Here is a 20,034-nt window from a genome sequence, read left to right on the forward strand (position 1 = left end):
AATCCTTTTTAAGAAACCTTAAAGTAAGGAAGGACAGTTTTTGTGGGAGACCTGATTGCTTCTCTTGGTTTGCCAGCTGGGAGCAAAATATTCAAGAGTCCAGGGGAGAATACTCTGGGTTTGAGTATTGGTTTTGCCTCTTCCTGGCTTCATGTGATTTGTCTCTCTAGGAGACATTATGTCCTCCTGACATGGCTAAAATGAGGACTACAAGACAATGCCTACTTTGCCTGGTGTTTCATTCTAATGTCAGTGCTAAATATAAGTAAGAGACAGCCTGGGAACAAGCCACTTAGAACACAATGTTGCATGATTTGGACAAAAATATTATCAATTCTGGAAGCAGTTCTATTCATTTAAACTTTGTTTTAAAACATCACCTAATTAGCAATATGGAATAACAATGGCTGACACTGGTGAGAACCATGATTATACTTTCTGTAATAAATTAGGGGCTCAGCATGGTGCCAGTTCTGGGACAACGGTGAATGCCAGGTGGCTGATGCATAGTGCCAATGCCATAACTGGGTTTACAGATAAGGGACTTTCAAGAAGAAGTCACACAATGTTATGTATGTAGAAGAAAACCATCAACTAAAATCTATAAGACAATGATTAAAGTCTGCTTCTCAATAGACAGTTTTAATAGTAGACTTTGTGTGGATTCTTGTGAAAGACTTGAGTCCAGGTAAATTGGATCTACTAGTTCCTGTTTACATGCCCAGAGATTTATTCTTTCTTAAAAAACTAAGGAGGTTCCTCAAGATTGCTTTCTCCCTGTAGAAACCATTATTCCACCTCCAAGTATAGTGTTTGTGTAGTGTTCAGTGGTGCACTGGATTACAGATTCCACAGTGCACTCCAGTTTTAGCAGTGGCCAGTTCCCAGAGGGAGGCAATCTCTACCCCACATGCAAACACATGAGACAGTACCCTCCTATTTGCAGGGCTGCAGCATTCCCAAGGAGGAGAAAAGCCCTGTGTGTTATAAGACAGTTTCTCTAGGAAAAGAGTAACTTATAGAATAATGACAAGTTCAAACTCAGCTGGGAGGAGGGCTGGAGGAATAAAACAGGCCAGCAGCTAAAAATACCAAGTCAAGTCAGAGTGATAGATGATGAGAAATGGCAGGGGCTTGATGGAGAATTCCAGCCCCCACTCTCTTATAGGCCAGTGACTCTTTTCTCCACAGGCCTGTGGCTACCCTTTGCCTAGAAGATGGAAGCTAACGGAATGGGAATTGTGATGAAAAAAGGGAGCACACAATGGATATGCTGCTGTCAAGGTGCTTGTGACAGAACCATGAACTAGCCGAGAGACTTCTGAATGCATGTTCAACCCTGAGGGTGAATTTCTATCCAGCTGTTCTGAACCCTGTGGTTAACTACTTCCACAATATTCACTCTGATACCTCCATCTTTTATACCATCATTCCAACCCTGACAACCCATTTCAGAATCTGCTCAATGCTGGGGAAAGCTCGAAGACTAGCATACTAATCACCCATTTCAGGAGGATGGCTATTCATCTCCCACCTTCACAAGGTCCTAGCTTCACTCTAGTTCCCAAGGCCCTCAACAGATGTCCTTCCCTCTTACAAAACAGTGACAAATGCCCTAAGATTTATTCTCCACCTTTCTCCCATTTTAGAAAAGGCTGTCTTCTTTGTTTTTAAAGAAAAACTCTCCACTTTTGCTCTTATTTAATTTCTTCCCTAATCTGTTTTTGATCTTTGATTTACTGATGATTGGCCTCATGCATCCTCAAATAAATTACTTTGTTTATATTTCCCCTAAGGTAAGAGTCCTCTAGACCTGACACTCTTCAAAGCCAAATATCCTGGTGTGGGATACACACATTATCTGTTTCCTCTATTCTGCAACCTCTTATTTGTCCCTTACCTCTCTTCTGGAAATAGATTTCTCTAAGGTGGTGATATGCATCATGTGGCCTGGGACTGCAAGGATCCCAACTTGTACACAGTGTAATTTTCCAGATGAAAGATTAAGATGTCTCTGTGTTGTTATCTCACATATGCCCAGAAAGGAGAATTTAGATGACTAAAAAGCAGTGCAAATATTATAACTGCTATTTGTTCAATAAGGTAGTTTATAGCTTATAAGAACAGATTTTTTCTCCCCGTGGGACTCTAAAAAGCAAGCTTTATTTTGGGTGGGAGAAAACTGTGGCTCATAAACATTTTTATTTTTCCTGAATCAGCCCTTGTGTTTAAAAAAAAGGTTGTTCACTCTTTCTCCAAGTCTGTGGAAACCAGTTAGATTCAAAGGTATTAGTGTTATGAAAGCCCTTTTAGAAAAGCACACATGAATTTAATTTATTGAGATAGGCAATTTTATGTGGAAGTTTAATTTCTGACCTGTGTTGAAATCACAGAAAATCTTGAGACTCAATTTTGGCACTTAAATCAATGTGCTCAGGGGCATGAATGAAAACTGAGTAAGTTGATAAGCCACGTAAACAAAAATGAAGATATTTCCCTAGGACAACATGGCCATTCTCAGCATCTGGGGAAGAGAGAGAGCCCTGAATCAGAGGGCATCAGAGCTTTCTTGTAGTTAAAGGGCAAAGGTATTCCTACTTGCAAAACTGTGGGAAGTTTACATTCTTGTGATGTTTTACTTTTTCTAAAATTTTATTTTAAAAGTAATGAACATACTTCAAGAACCTGTATCTACAGTGGGTCAGTGGGTATAGTATTAAAAACATAACAAAACAAAACCAAAATTTGCCAATACCACAGTTGAGAAACAGTACTGTGAGTCTCTAAAATAATTTTCTTGCTGTTGTTTTTTATTTTTTGGTACAAGAGATTGAACTCAAGGGTGCTTAACCACTGAGCCACATCCCCAGGCCTTTTTATTTTTATTTTGAGACAGGATCTCACTAAGTTGTTTAGGGCCTTGCTAAGTTGTTGAGGCTGGCCTCAAACTTGCAATCCTCCTGCCTCAGCCTCCCGAGCTGTTAGGAGTACAGGTGTGCACCACCACACCCAGTTGGCTCTAAAATGATCTTTAATGAAGTAAAACAAGTTTATTGAGATAGTATTACCTTCATTTTATGGATGAGCAAACGTTAGATAAGCAATAGCAATCAAGTGTGGTGTGGTTCAATAGAGCAAATGTGTGGCAAAGAGGGAGCACTCAACCTAGTGTGTATGCTGGGGGCATGGAAGCAGAATCCTTCTAGCAAGAAGACTGACACATGATGGATGGGCAGGTGGGACAGGGCAGAGAGGGCCAAGAGGAGTGTTCTACACAGTGGAGAGTATGCTGGAAGGTGAAGGCAAGAAACATGGCAAGTTTAAGTGATGGAAGGAAGTTCCACGTATCTGGAGTGTGGACAGGGGGTGGGAATTAATTAAGGGGACAGAGAGGTTAAAGACCACAGTGGAGTGTCTACACATTGCTTCTTGGCAGATGAAGAATCAAGGAGGATTTCTCCAAGTTTTAAAGAGGTGAAAAAAATGATCGAAAACTGCTTTCTAGAACTAGGATCACTCTGCTACCATGTGACAAATATAGACAAGCAGATATCATTCTCTTTACGAGAGGCTCACATTAGGCATTTTGGAGGAAGCAGAATCATGAACACACTGACACATAATTTTTATCAAACGCTCAGTTGGAATGAACCACCTTCAGTTAGTTTGCATCTTTAATATATCATGCAGATTTTCCAAAATATACTGATGGAGCAAGTCAGAGCAGAGAACAGATCCTCCTCTCTCACTAAGTGGCTCTTTGGTCTAATGATGCCACGATGTTCATGGTTTGCATTTGCAACTCTATTATTCTTGGCTCTACTCTGTCTTTTCCGGGTGTTTTTTAGGCAGAACCATTTTGTTGTTTTGTATATCTTTTCAAGTTACCTGAAGTCTTCTATAAAATAAGGCAGAGCAAAAAAGTTAAGTACACAAAGGGGTATCTAAAGAATTTTGATTAGAATCTTTGGATACAACAAAAATACACCAGAAAAAAGGGAGAACTCTATGAAATTTAAGTAGGAAGAGGACTAGTAAAAATAAAACTCTGAGACAGAAAATAGATCAAGCGGTATCTGGGTTATATTTTGAGGTTTGATTTATCATGAAATCTTTAAATAGGGTAAAACTAAAGTTGTTGAAGTTTACCTATTTTAATAAAGAGATCTATTTTTGAGTAAAAGATTAGAAGAGTTCCACTCTCATCCCTTAAACACTAACTATGACATTTTGCTCATAAAATGTGATCAGAACTAAATCTCAAAGATCTGAACAGCAAATCTGTGAATGACTGCATTCTTATTATTTCAGGCCAATTATTTTAGATACTCCTTCTCCTAATCATACTGTTCAATGCTTAATCAGAAAACCCATCTGCTTTCCCCATTTTTAGATGTACTTTGGAAGTATCCCAAACCTGGAGCCACATACAGCTATTTCTCCTTTTATCATTTATTCTTCACTTAAAATCTATTTTTTTCATTAGTCTTTTTGAACCTTTTAACCTTTGAATTCCTTAGCAGTTTGCTTCCATTTTGAGTGCTACATAAGTATCTGGCTTCCAGAGGAAAAAAGGGGAGGAGAAAGTTTAAGGACTCAGAGTCACTTTAAGGGAGATGCCCCACTGGAACTTCTGAGTAGAGCCTCCACACTGTGGTTTTATCTAAACATGGTTCCTGGACCAGTAGCATCGTCATTACCTGTCAACTTGTTAGGAATCCAGGTGATCTGGAAGCTTGTTGAAGTCTGAGAAGCATGGCCACACCATTACCAATGTGATGCTCCTCCTCAGTTGCCCAAGCCACATGTGCTAAGCTTACAGAAGCCACTCTGCTCCAGTACTGACTATGGCTGACACAGGTAAGTCACCCACTTTCAGTTGTCTTTTGATATGTACCTTGACACGTGCCAGAGAAAAGAACCCAGGGCTGTGAATTAGCTGTTATCAACTAGCAGAGGTACTGTGGGGATATCCCTCAACTCCTCTGTACCATCTACCTGGATTTAATTTAGTCATATAGTATAAGTGTTTGGACCATGAACAGTATCGTAATGGCGAGCTGAAGCAAGTGGGTGCAAGTGCTGATAACTCGATTCTAGGTCACAGATACACTGAAGCTCACTGTACTTCTTACTATTAAATCTGTTGGAACATTTTCATAGTAAAAATGTTTTAAAAGTGCTTTATTAATATTATTATTATATTCTGGTTTCCTGATGGAAGTATAACTAAGAATACTGACTAGGAATCAGGTGGTCTGAGTTCTTGTTCTGATGTTGACTAGCTATGTAAAAAGGGGCAACTTATTTAACCTCTCTGTTCTTAGTTTTCTCAACTATAAAGTAAGAGGTGTTTAAGGGATCATTCAGTGGCCAAGACTGGAACTCAAGTCAAACTTGCTTTAGGTGAAAAAAGACTCAATAACAAGACCATAGGAAAGGCAGAGGTTGTAGAGATTCAGCTGTGTGATCTTGATGAGCAAAGTAACCTGCAGCATTTATTTCTTTATCTGTAAAATGGGAGATACTTAACAGAGTCTCTTAAGAATTAAATGCAATGAGGATGCAAATAAAGCACTTAACAGAGTGTTCATAAATAAGCACAGTGTTTACTTGTTCGCTTATTTACTTATTCATCCATCCAAATTTCTCATTGTCTATGACAACCACCTTGCCAAATGTGTCAATACAGCAGTGAACGAAATGGGAGAGTACAGTCTAGAAAAGTTGACAGACTTTAAGCACATTAACAGACGTACGTACTATGAACTCTCCAAGTATAAAAACAGCCAAAAGAAAAAGAACAAATGAAACAAGACAGAATTAGACAGAATCTTAACAGGAGGTATGACCTGATAAAAATCATAACAAATTGCTTTCCCTAACTTATTTTTTCAGACTTAAAACAATAAGGGTATATACTAAGGTTTGTGGATACAAAACTATCTTTAATATAATTATAACTTGATTAAGAATTTCACTTTATCAAATTACAAAAATAAACAACTGGACAAACTACAGTGCTCACATGCAAAATCTCTTCTTAAAATATTGATGTTTCTGCTCCCAACAGTAGCTGTCATGGCCTTTATCAAGATCAGAGGAACCAGCCGGGGGTGGTGGCACATGCCTGTAATCCCAGTAGCTCAGGAGGCTGAGGCAGGAGGATTGCAAGTTCAAAACTAGCCTCAGAAACCTAGTGAGGCCCTAAGCAACTTAGTGAGACCATGTCTAAAAAAAAAAAAGCTGGGATGTGGCTCAGCTCAGTGATGAAGAGCCCCTGGGTTCAAACATCCCTGGTACAAAAAAAAAAAAAAAAAAAAATCAGAGGAACTAACATCTCTGAGTGGTTCTCACTAGAATGAAGGATCAGAAATGCACCCTTAAGGGGTGTGATTATATTGTAAAGAAATTCAAATTTTCAATAACACAGAATAAATGTATGAATAAGGAAAATAACACTATTTGATTGGGCATGGGCAAGAAAAGATCCAGTGATTTTCTTGAAGTAAAAAAATTCTTTCATATTCATGCATTACTCATGAAAGCAGGTTCACGGTTCATGGTGAGACCCGATTGATGATTTATTTCAAAACTTGTATGCAAAACTAAATTGCAATTTAAATTGAGATATCTTTCTACTGAACATCATTACATGGGATCTTTCTACTTGGGCCTTTCCTGCCCAAGGACACTGTAAAAAGGAAACTAATAGACTTAACAGTAGGGGATTCTGTCAATATATTTCTATAAATTATTTTTTCCTCCTTTAAAACATAACATTGCTTTGATTACTAAATACCAGTTCTTATGCAGTTGTAACAAAGAACTCTCTATAGACATTAGGAACAAACAAGAGAAATACAAACCTTAATTTTATGTCTATTTATTGTACTTAATAAATGTAATTTAAATCACCTGACTTTTAAATAACTTCCTGGAGAAAATGCAGCCAGTTTTCTGCTTAAGTATTGTATCAGGAGAGCTATGAAATGTTATGATAAATCAAGAAAGCTGTATTTTAAGCAGTTCTGCAGGTAATTGGTTCCTACAAAAATTAATCTCATCCTCTTGGTCATTCTTCCAGAAATGATCTTAATTTATTACAAAATAAAATTTCCTTTCTTTAAAAACAAAAGAAAACCCAAAACCTTAATCAAACCAAGACAATTTAACTTTTATTTCCTGCATAAATCCCACATTTCAGCTTTGAAATGAGTTTTTGGAGGAAGTTTCTACAGATAACTGTTCTGAAGATGTTTCCCTGGAATCTTATTAGGAGTTTTCTATTTCTGAACAAATTTCAAGTTACAGATACTGTCAGGCAGCAGAGGACTGATGTAAATTAAGAATTTATGGAAAATGAAGACACAAAACCAGAAACACATTGAAAAGAAATGCAAGAAATGTGAAAATAAAGATTTACTTATTAGTTAGTGATTATATTCAGGACATGGAGATTGTGGTATTGTATTTAAAAAAACATTCTCAGTGAAGAAAATAAGATATATGCTAAGTGAGTTTTTGAAAATCAACTGAAAGAATCTTACTAATCTAGGGAAAAGATAAGAAAGATTGGATGCCAAAAAGTATAGACTATGAAGCAAAACACCAAAATGAACATTACCCTATTGTTGACCTCTGAAATGCAGCTTTCTCATTGAGGGAGAAGCAAATGGCGACCCTTGAATTATGCTACATTAGTTCAGTTTAAATTAAGGAAAAGGTATTTGTACAAAGACTCTGGAATTTTCAGAGGTGATTCCCATCCTTTGATCCCATCCATGAAAATCAGAGTTTCCAGTGGAGTCGTCCAATCTCTTAATCTATTTCTCAAACCACTTGAAAGCAGGGACCACCTACTGAATCCTTCCATGTGTCCTCCCTCCCAAAACACCCAGTGCCTGCCACACAGGAGATGCATATTTTTCCTTTTCCCATTTGAACCAGATGGTTTAATTTTCTGACCCTCCTCCCAATTTTTAATTTATAGGGTCCTATAAAAAAAAACAACTATGTTCACCTACACAAAATAGAGTCAATGAATTTTCAAGAGTCTTTGAAATGTTTAATAAAATGCAACTTATAAGAAATGAGGTTGAGACATAAAATTATCCATCCCTGCAGTTCTGGAGACTACCAAGGAGTTGCATGTGTGCAGCTGCTGGAAGAGGTGGGCCCTTACCTCTGACTACGTCTCCTCACCTTCCCTTTGGGATTGAGCCTTTGGTTAATGGACAGTGTTTGCGAATGCTGATGTCTATAGGGACTAGGCTGGCAATAAAAGTGAATTGGGACTACTTAAAAACGAAGTGGTGAGGTTGTGGGAACTGCTACATGGGTTGGCTAACAGATAACCTTGTGGGAATGCACAAAAGAAGCCCAGGAATCTGGGGCTTGATATGAACATTTTCTATGTTTACATGTTGGCAACTCCTGCGAATTATAGGAAAGCATTGCAGGTCAAATAAAAAATTGCCTTTTCAGGCTGCTGCTCTGCTCTCTTGGGTCTAGGTGAAAGATCTCCTCCGGGAAGGATGTGCATACTGCTCTGTTGCTCTCAAATTCACTCCCCTGCCCCTCCCTAATGCTTGTATTTCATATATGGCCAATTCTTACTTATCCTTTAAAATTCAGCCTGGACATTAGAAAACAACAATAGGAGCAGGGGCAGTAGCTCAGTGTAAGAGAACTCACCTAGCATACATGAGGCCCTGGGTTGGATGCCTAGCACCGCCAAACAGCAACAACAGAACTCCTCCAAGATCATTTTACTTCGCCCTTCTTACTTGGGCTCCAAGTCTGTCCTGGGCTCCTATAGCACTCCTTAGTCCTTATGCTATAACAAGCTGCCTTGCTTGCCCATTCCCTTTGCCATGTATTTATTTATTTTTGTGCGTGATGACTCCAAGCTAGTCATCTTTATATTCTCCGTACCTAAAAATGATGCCCAAATGAGCCCTCAAAAACCATGTGAAAAACATTATCCTAAATTCATAACACCATCTGATGGGAACAGGATTTGGTCATGTCCTATCTTTTCACATCATCTTGTTTGCATAGAAGAATAAATTGAAGGGACATTAAGACTATAAGAACCTAGATTACTAATAAAAGGTGTGTACTTCTGTGACATATTTTTCAAGTGGTACAAAAAAGTAATAGACTCAGTTAACTCTTCCTATGCATATTTATTAGACTATCTGGATATAAGAAGGTACATGAGCTGGGCGTAGTGGTACTTTTCACCAAGTTCTTTAAAAGTATAAATAAGGCCAGGCACAGTGGTGCACATCTCTAATCCCAGCAGCTTGGGAGGCTGAGGCAGGAGGATGGAGAGTTCAAAGTCAACCTCAGCAATTTAGCTAAGCCCTAAGCAACTCAGCTAGACCCTGTCTCTAAATATAATACAAAAAAGGGATGGGGATGTAGTTCACTGGTTAAGTACTCCTGGGTTCAATACCCGCTACCAAAATAAATAAATAAATAAATGAATGAATGAATAAATAAATAAATAAATAAATGGTACCTGGGAACTGAAGAATCTCTCATTGGTAGGACTGCTGTCAACAAATGTTCACAACTTAAAGTCATAAATGGTTTCTTTTTTCCCATGACAATAAAAGTGTCTAACTTTCAGAGAACCCCCGTGTTTCATTCATTTGTCCAGAGTAATGACTAAGCTTGATGATATATACAAAGATTTTTTTTTGACTCTTCATTCTATGGTTCATAATATTAAATGATTTTATTTTAAGAACAAACTTCTATATATTAACATCCCTAATACTAAGCTGAGACCAAATTTGTTTTTCCTGCCACTTGAAATCACTGGTTAACACTAAAGAAAAAAAAGAGAGAAAAATTCCTATACTTATAAAATGTTTATGTTCTTATTACATTAGCAATATATACACACCAAGAGACTAATCATAACAATCTTTAGAAACTGTGCAGAGCTTTAGCCTGGTCCAGGCACACGTCTACTAGACTAGTGCGACTGGGTGATGAATAATATTCACAGCTCCCCTGCAGCCCAAAAAATGTTTACATTTGCTTAAGTGCTTACTGGTAAAACCTTCAGTAAATTTGAAAAATGTCTCCTGTAAATCCCTATAATACTTAAGCTAAACCCTGTTCTTTAAGTTAATAATGCCAACTAAACAATCCATTCATTTCATTTCGAAAACTCAATCTTCATCATTCATTTTAAAACCAAGTATTGGTTGACCCCGATTCCAAGTGTTTTAATTTATCCTCTCTAAATAACCCTGTGCTCTGTTCTTATGGTGCAATCTGTCCTGCTTACAGCCCACACCTACAACTTGCAAGTTGTGGATCACTCTCATCTGATCCATTTAAGTTGGAAAAACCGATGCTGACATGGATTATTTCCCTGTCAACATTGCCAAGCTGGAAAATGGATAATTCAAAGGAGATATAATCAAAATACAGATGTCTTTCAAAATAAAAAAAGAAAGGTCCAGACCAGCCCTCTCTCCTGCAAGAGGTGTTTGCTGTTCATTCTGTCCTCATCCATATCTTCTTCTTGGTCTGACCTCCCAGAGACCTTCTTTTTTCTACCAATTTATTCATTTCATTCAGTCCATATTTATGGGTTGCCTTGTCCTGTCTGCTAAGCATTTTATGCACCTGGCATTTTTTCCCCACTCAGATTATAAAGCTTTAAGAATTAAAAAAAAAAAGAAAAAGAAAAATGGACAGTGCTGGTAACATAACAGGTAATAAATAAGTTCTCAATGAGTTGAATAAAAGAGAGATTTACTGAAATCTAAAAGATTTAGAAGAAACATTAAACCCCGACATTCTTAAGAAAGACAAATTTAATTAAAATTAAAATTAATTAAAATTAAATAAATACCAGGAAAAAGGGTATCACTTAAAAAATACATGTGTAAGGTATGTTCGAGATTTAAGTCAGAGGATTTCAAGTTTGATAAAGATCGCCTATTAAAGGTGTCTGCACCCCTCTGTCCTCTCTGAAAGCAATAAGGACAACAGAAAACAGAAACCTTTGACTGTGATAGAATCAGGAACCACCCCGACAAAAGAATTGTCAAATACAGTGAAAATGGAGGGGAGTAGAGAGGATACAGACCTCTACACCTGGGGTAAAAGAGAAGACTTGGAATATTACATTTAAGAATCTCTTCTTTAAACTTTGACTACAAAATGCAGCACGAAGACAAAACAAGTGTATGTGTTGAGGGTAGGAGGGATGAATTACAGCTAGAAAGTTACAAAGGAGAATCAGGGCTTGGGATGGAGAGCAGATCTAAAACAAGTTAGTTTTAAGAAAGCTGCCCTAGAAAAAGTAGCCTTAGGTGTCCCCATTCCTACCCCTGGTGCTTAATTGTTCCCTGCACTTTTTCCTGGCCCTGGAGTCTTGGATCAGGGATGAAATATTAGGTTCATGTTTGGGCAATACAACTTTGTCTCCCCAACCTCTGGAACTGAACAGAGAACCATGCTGGAAGACCTTGGGGACAAAGGCTGAGGTTGCCATTTTGGTGATGAATCAATTTAAATGAAGAGGGTTGAGAAGAACCAATGTTTAGAGGGAAGAAAACAAAGTAGAGGAAAGCAGAGAAGTGTGAAGGTGGAAGCTCAACTACAACTAGGAAGTGGTAAATGGGCCACTCTTTCCAGAAGAGAAAAAAACAGAAAAGCAACTGTATGGCAGAGCCTATTTAACAGACTCATGTCTAAGAAGGAAGACTCACCTGTACAAATATTTTTTTTCTTTTTCTTTTTTTATTAAAATATTTTTTATTTTTACAGGCACATTTTGATTTATTGTACACAAATGGGGTATAGCTTTTCATTTCTATGGCTGTACACAATGTATATTCACACCATTCATGTAATCATACATATATAGAGTAATACTCTGTTTCATTCTACTGTTTTTCCATTCCCACCCCCTCCGACCCCTTTTTCCTCTACACTATCCAAAGTTCCTTCATTCTTCTCTTCCCCCCGCCACCCCCCCCATTGTTATATATTGTCATGCACTTATCAGAGAAAACATTCGGCCTTTGGTTTTTTGGGCTTGGCCTATTTCAGTTAGCATGATATTTTCCAACTTCATCCATTTACCAGCAAATGCCATAATTTTACTATTCTTTATGGCTGAGTAATATTCCATTGTGTATATATACCACAGTTTCTTTATCCATTCGTCAGTTGAAGGGTACCTAGGTTGGTTCCACAATCTAGCTATTGTGATTGAGCTGCTATGAACATTGATGTGGCTCCATCACTGTAGTATGCTGATTTTAAGTCTTTTGGGTATAAACCGAGGAGTGGGATAGCTGGGTCAAATGGTGGGTCCATTCCAAGCTTTCTGAGGAATCTCCATACTGCTTTCCAGAGTGGCTGCACCAATTTGCAACTCTACCAGCAATGTATGAGTGTGCCTTTTCCCCCACATCCATGCCAACACTTATTATTGCTTGTGTTCTTGATAATAGCCATTCTAATTGGAGTTAGATGAAATCGCAGGGCAGCTTTAATTTGCATTTCTCTAATTACTAGGGATAATGAGCACTTTTTCATATATTTGTTGATTACCTGTATATCTTCTTCTGTGAAGTGTCTGCCCATTTCCTTAGCCCATTTATTGATTGGGTTCTTTGTATTTTGTCATCTGTCTAAATATTAAGTTAGACGAAAAGGACCCAATGGGGCAGTGTGGTTGGAAGAAGTCCTGACAGAGGCCTCAGGGAGAGTCTGAGCTGTGCAACCTCCCCTCGAAAGGCTGGTCTCATGGGAACCAGAACATAAGGTGAAAAAGGAGACTCAAGGGGTCCTGACAACTTCCAAAGAGATGTTAGAAATGAACTGCTTTAAACTGCTGTGGAAAAGTGCTGGGTCTTATCCTCCTAAGAACTCAGGTATATCTTAGGAAGAAATGTTGGGTATATTCACTTTTTTTTGGTTTCTTTCTTAAAAAAATTTGTTCTTTTTTTGTTATACAAAAAGAGTAGAATGTATTTTGACATATCATACATATATAGAGTAGGGTATATTCACTTTTAACTACTCCTCTCCTTCTGACTTCCCCTCTTGGCCATGCTATATCCATTTAATCCAAATTAGGATCAGTACTGCAAGGAGACATGGAGTCCCTTTAAGTAAAAGGAGTTCAAGGATGCTGGATACCTGTGACATATAAGGGGTAGAGGGGAGGGAGTTAATAGTGAGGATACAAAAAACCAGTAGAGAAATAGGAGGTTCAAGGACCTCAGAACTAAACCACTTCTTGATTTTTGCCTATGACAAGTCCCACTTACTGACGTGTGGCCAGACTAGCAGAAGCTGCAGACTCCTCTGGTTGGGATGTGACTGTGCTCTAGGGGCATAAATGTGGTGGTCTGGCTCCAAGTTAATAGGGATAAACTTTGTGGTGAGGATCTGATGGCAAAGGTTAAGATAGTTCCATTATGACCCCTCTGGAGCATACTCTCCAGACTTCCTCTGATGCAAACTCAAGAGCTCTTTAGCCAAATGCACCATGGCTCTGAGTTTATCCATGTGTATCTGGGATACTTCCTGAGTGATGTGATGAACAGTGTACTCAAATTCATCAAGTGACCCCACAAGCCATCAAAGATTCTGATAAATAATTCTACCACAACAGCCTCAGAGCTGAAGCAAAAAGCAAAAAGCCATGGGGTCAAGTGTTTCCACAGGAATTATATTTGGTAAATAGAAGCTGCAAAAGGATTTTTCTGTTAACCACCTGCAACTACTGTAAGGCAACAGCAGAAAAGACAACTGAAATAGCTAATAACTTCTTGTGTTCCCAAAAGATTTAGGATAAATTTAGAAATGTCACTTTAAAGACTGTCTTTCTACAAGTGAGGAAAGTAGGAAGAGCAGTATTTTCCCAAACATTGTAAAACAATCTTTTTTTTTTCTAATTTTTAAAGATAACTGATACTTCAGACATATGAAACTGGCTTGGGTATGTGGGCACATGTATGCTCACTACTGGGGATTGAACTCAGGGCCTTGTGAATGCTCGGCAATGCTCTACCACTGAGCTACACTCTTAGTCCTTCTTTGCTTCCCCCTTCTATCTTTCTTTCCTTCCATCCATCTTCCCTCTCCCCTTCCTTTCCCCTCCCCTCCACTCCCCTCCCCTCCCCTTCCCTTCCTTTCCCTCCCTCCATTCCTTCCTTCTTTCCTTCCTTCCTTCCTTGTTCTACCACAGAGTTACACTCCCCCAGCTTTGGAAATGGCATTTTATATAGGCAAAATGACAGAGACTTAAAACAAAGTACAGTCCTCTGAATTCTCCTTGAGAAAATGAAGCAAATAATACTATAACAACATAGGTTTTATTCTCATTAAATTATATTTTAGCTGTAAAGCCTTTCTACTTTGATTCTAAAAAAACAAATTACAAAGATTTCTACATTGCTTAAAATGAAAACTATTATATATGTTTAATGTGATCAACTCTTCCCAAAAATAATCATTTTATTTATTCAATACATTCAAAGTCACTTTCTCCATCATCTGTAACAACACAGGCTAAAGGCAGCTCAGAAGAACAGGCAGGCGAGCAGCACCAAGGCTAGTAATCAAGACTGTAATAGGACCAGATGCATTTTCATTTCCTTGAAATACAGTGGAGCTGCAGTTTATTCAGTTTATGTAGGTCAGCCCTAAGGTGAAAATGTATTATACTCAAAATTATCCTTCAAAATCCCCTGAAGTCATCCATAAAAGTATGCTGTGCAAGGTTATGTACATCTAAGTATGGAAAATAATGACTGTGTTCATTAAAGTTTAAGAATTGCAGAGTTAAATAAAAGAGGGAACAAAAGAAAAGGTTGTCTTTAGATGGCTGGGCATTCAAACCACTGTGCCATAAGGAGATTCCGAGTGGAGGAGAAGTGGAGAGTTCTAAGGGCTGTTTCCCTGCAAGGTTTATTCTATTCTACCTTAATTGTAAGCATGGGCAGCATGACTGAAAAGTAATGTCTTTTTACTGGTGGTGGTTGTGAGGATTCAACCCAACGGTGAAGCTGCAACCCCTCTGGGATTAAGTTCTACTCTTTCCTTTGCTACCCACCTTAAAATGAATCACCTGACACCATACAAAGAGCTATAGAATTTAATAAGGGTGGAGATATGTGGAGACAACAGAAGGGAAATTTTCAGTGACAAGACTGATATTCCTTAAAGAACAATCAAAATTGTAGAAGAGGGAAAAAAGGGGAATGCAGGTTGAACACAGATGTGGAGGCAGAGATGTGCAGTTATCTTGTAGGAGAGCAGTGGTGCACAGGAAGAGGCTTGAAAAGGAGTCTAATTAGCTTTGTTGGCAATGGAACCACCTTTACTGTTGAGTTTCTGCAACAGCAGAACTCAACTTCCCTGGATCATCCTGGTCTAAGCTATCATGAGCTTTCACCAGGACCTGTAACAGGTCTTCTCTTTTCCCTCTTGTGACCCTATGATATATTTTCCACAGGGCAGCAGAGGGATCTTTTTAGCCTAAATCTGGCCACAGCAGCCCCATCCTTTTAACTCATTTCTGGCTTCCTACTGCACACAGAATTCATGCCAGATTTCTTATCTCAGTCTACTTCTGACTGCATCTCATACCACTGTCCTCCTTGTTCACTGGGTTCTGGTTACAATGTTCAGCTTGCCTGGCCTGGTCTTTGCTTTGTTCTCCACCCATCCACAGTCTATTCATCTATTAGGTGCACAGCCTCTAGTCTTAACTGTCACTTTCTTTCCCCACTCATTCCCTACTCCTGTCAGAATGGGCTTATCATTGCCTCCCCAGCCTGCCTCAAAAGAGAAACCAAGAAATAACTCAACTTCTGTGTTTCTCCCACCTGGGAGGTCATTTCTCCTTCTCTATCACCTGTCTATCCACTCATCCATCCATGTTCCCTTAAGCATCATTTATCTGCCAAAGAGGAAGACTATCATGTATGCTTCTATAACAGCAGGAATTTTTGTCTATTCTGTTCACTGCTTTTTAATTAAAAATGGTGCCTATCACATAATAGGCACTCAAATATGTGATATATAGATGATCCTCAGAATTGGAATAAACAGAAGACTTAATGCTTTTCTTGGAAAAACCGCAAATACAAAGGAGAAAGAGGCACATGGATAAGAAAAGTATGTGGTAAATAAGTAGTGCTATGACAGGGACACGCACTAAGAAAATGAAAACACCAAGACAAAACATGACACTGCCTTATTGGCGTAATTACACTTTCAGAGGAAGTACTGCTAGATACAAAAATTCCCAGGCAATAAAAGGGCCAGGGTAATCCAGCAGAGATGAGAAAAAGTGTGGCACTTTGGTGAGAGAAAAGCAGTTCCACTTAACTGCAGTGTAGAAAAAGAGTATTCACAAGCAGACACAGCACAAGAGGAGGCAGGAAGGTGAGTAAGTATGATTCAGCCAAGAATTAAAAATTTTGCCTTAAATATGTTTTGTAAAAGGGTATCAAGCTAGAATGCAATGTGATCACTTAAGGAATACCCATCTTTCAACCGAGTGGAAGAGAAGGTAGAAAAATCAGTTGAACTGCTGTTGTCTAAACCTGCTGAAGCTACAATAGGAGAAGAGAGGGCACAGGTTCCAAGATACTTTGGGAACCTGAAAATAGTTGTTGAATCATGTGAAGGGGATAAAGAGAAAGTCTAGGATGGCTTACATGTGTCTGGCTGTGGAATATTAATGAAGATATGTAAGGAAAAGTACAGATTTGGAAGAGAAAATGATATGCATATGCAGGGGAAGAGGAAGATGGGAAAAGGCTAATGACTACTTACCAAGGAGTTAAAGTAGATGAGGAAGGAACAGAAAAAAGGACTTAGTAAGGTAGGCCTGAGTGGCTTATTTCTGTGGTTCTGAGTTTCAAGACTTCATTCCTTTGGATAAGTTATCCTTGACCACCTCAGTTTAGATCAGGTACTGCTCTTTGTTCCCCTGTATCATCTAGGGCCTCTCCCCACTGTGGTCTCTACCACATTATATATAAAATGCTTAACTGGTCAATAGCATGTAGGAGAGAGAAGTGTGTTTTGGTCACCTCTGTATAAAAGTATCTACAAAAGTGACTGGCTGGTAGTCATTAAAACAATACATTTGTTGAGTTAACTGTACCTGTGAAATCACCTAATGCCCTTTTTATGCATGTGTGTTGCCATCAATTAGGAACCTTTTTGTAAACCTAGCGCATTTCTCTACATAGATATTCTCAATAAAAGTGCCCTGATAGTGACAGCACAGAATTCAACAACATGTCACTTTCTACTTTCCACTGAGTAGTTTCTGCACATTGACTTCATTGTGATAACAGAAACACAATTTTCACTTTCTGAGTTCTTTTCTTCAAGTGCTATTGCTTTCTTCTTCCCACCCTTTGAAAGTAATATGGATTCCATTTTTTGTTTTGTCTGGTTAAGTATTGAGCTATTTATACTTTAAAGTTAATTATGAAAACAGATGAAAGTTCAGTAAACTCTACATTTCTCTAGTTTCAAACCCATTCCATGACATATACCTTTCTTTGCATGATTTTATTGATCTTATAATTACTATCTCCACAATAATGTTATGAGATGAACAGGTTAGGAAATATGAACTCATTTTATACATAAGGAAGCAATAGTATGGAAAGATTAACTAATTAAATGACTTGTCAAGCTCAGAGTCAGGTAACATTTTTCACTAGTCCATGATTACCATGTGAAGACATCAAAAGGTTAAGATGCTTTTTATATAAAATTTTAAAAATTTGATAATTAACTTTTTCCAGGTACCAAGTTAAAGCTGGATGGTGCTGAATCTGGCTTTCAAATATGGCAAAGTTCTCTGACACCCACCTTCATTATGTGATGGTGAGTTTGCAGATTCAACCTATAACATGGATTTACTCATCTTTCAATGTGAGTTTCTGATATGTAACAAAAGAAAGCTCTAAGCTCAACTCCTTGCTCACAGCAATCATTTGTAGTCTTGATATTTTGGTAAGAGATGTTCAAATAAGCTTATCTATTCCAAATTACAATAGTAAGATATAAAATGCCATTAAAGAAAATCTAATTAATGGGGTCCCCACTACAATGTACACCCACAAAGTGATTTAGAAATATTACACTTTGAATTTATGTGCTTTTTTGTGTTCTGGGTAAGATAAGCATTGGGAATTTGCACAGAATAGCCTTAAAAATAAAGAGATTTGGTGAGCATCAAAATCATCACCATGATTCCTTTTATATAGGGTGGTATATAGTTATCATACAAGTACAGATGTTCAAAGTGAGAGAGGACATTATTAAGGATTCTGCTGCAACAGCAGGTATAAGCATGGACTGCCTTGGGTAAACCCACTCAACCTGCAGCCACTATTCAACAAATAGAGCATGTTCTCTCTGTAATCCTAGTCATCACCTTGTACACTCATAACACTGACACTTGTTCTCTTCCTCTTTTCACTGTCTCAGTTGAATCCCTTGATCTAGCTGAACTGCTAGAGAGGCATCCTCAGGCTACAATGTTTGCCAAAGAGTGTCCCCTCTTCACCTGCTTCAAGGTCATATACTCTAAATGGTTCTCCCTGAGAGCTGTTCTTTGATATTCTGTCTCTGGTTTGCACTGAGGGATGCCTTAGAAACCTGCTATTTGCCTTCCTCTACAGCAGTTGCTGGGGACATTCTTCTAACATTATCACTAAGGGTCTGCTTTTACTTATTAAGAAATAAAAAGAAGAAGTTTGGTCTGCCTAGAGAGGTGCCTTCTTCCTGTGAACAAACAAGACTTTTAGAGATGGTTAGAGGCAACTGGCAGGAATTCAGGGAAATTTTGGTTCTGTCACTTATTGCGTGGAGCCTCAGTACTCAGTACTCAATCCTCATCTGAGTATTGGAAAATTTAACAGTATATACTTCATGGTGCTATTATGAGAAATCTAGATGTCATGATGTAACTGTGATTTCAGAAAATAGAATAAAATTTATAGTTCAATCTTATTAATATATGTTTTTCTTATTGCCATTTAGCCCATATTCTACTTTCTATAATCCTGACTTTCATTTTTCCAAATATTCTTATATCTCTAATCTTTTCTGTAATAAAAAAATTTAAAAAAGAAAAAAATAACCCACCTTCTTTACATGGGTTCAGTGCCTACCCCTCCCTGCCATGTTTCTCTGGATGAGACTAAAGCACGAGGATGGCAGCCATGCACATACACAACTGCACCGATAGACAAAGCAAAGGGCTCCCTTGGAGGATTTTCCCAGGTCCTCGGGAAAAAAAAAAAATCACAGAACTAGTATAAGCATGTGTCCTTTCTTGGTTATGATGATATTACTTCTACTCTTTAGCAGAGAATTTTGTTCACCTAAATAAAATTTTTTTAGAACAAACCAATCTGTTGAAAAGTTTATATTTTTTTCTGTAAGTGTTTATAGTATGTCTCTGGACTAGATACGAAACAGTCTATGTATAAAGGCTAAACCAGCTGTCAGCAGTAAAAGTGTTTCAAAGAATTTTTTTCCCCAGACTTGTTATCCTGTTGCCCTCAATAATGACAGGGATCCACACTTTACATGCCAAATTGTAAATTAAGCCTGTGAATCTGTATAGATTCATCAAGGCATATCATTTTAAATCAAATGACGTAGTAAGTACTAAGAAGAAAATTTCAAAAATAAACTAAGCTTTGTAACTTAAATGGTCAATAGTGAATAGATAGAAATTCTAAATCATTAAGAACTGTGATTGCCCGTGAGCAAGAGTAGCTTTTAGCTCTTGGGATGGGTTACAGAGATTGCATTCTCCCCTTTAAAACATCTTTACCCAAATAAAAGCACTTCTGATGATTTCTAAATCTATAAAAAAAGTATAGCTTTGTTTACTTCCAACAAAAGGAAGTAAAGTATCAGTAGACCTGAGAGTTTTGTGCTTAAATATTTTCACTGGGCTTTTTGTCTTTTTTAATAAAATGATATTGTAAATTCTTT

General features: G+C 38.0%; 1 protein-coding gene across 2 annotated transcripts in view; it reads right to left on the reverse strand.

Moving 5' to 3' along the window:
• Positions 1-20,034, reverse strand: part of LOC124981013 (protoheme IX farnesyltransferase, mitochondrial) — a 129,753-nt gene that overhangs the window by 17,416 nt on the left and 92,303 nt on the right. The window lies entirely within an intron of this gene.

Source organism: Sciurus carolinensis, chromosome 3, assembly GCF_902686445.1.
Source record: "Sciurus carolinensis chromosome 3, mSciCar1.2, whole genome shotgun sequence".
Classification (NCBI taxonomy): Eukaryota; Metazoa; Chordata; class Mammalia; order Rodentia; family Sciuridae; genus Sciurus; species Sciurus carolinensis.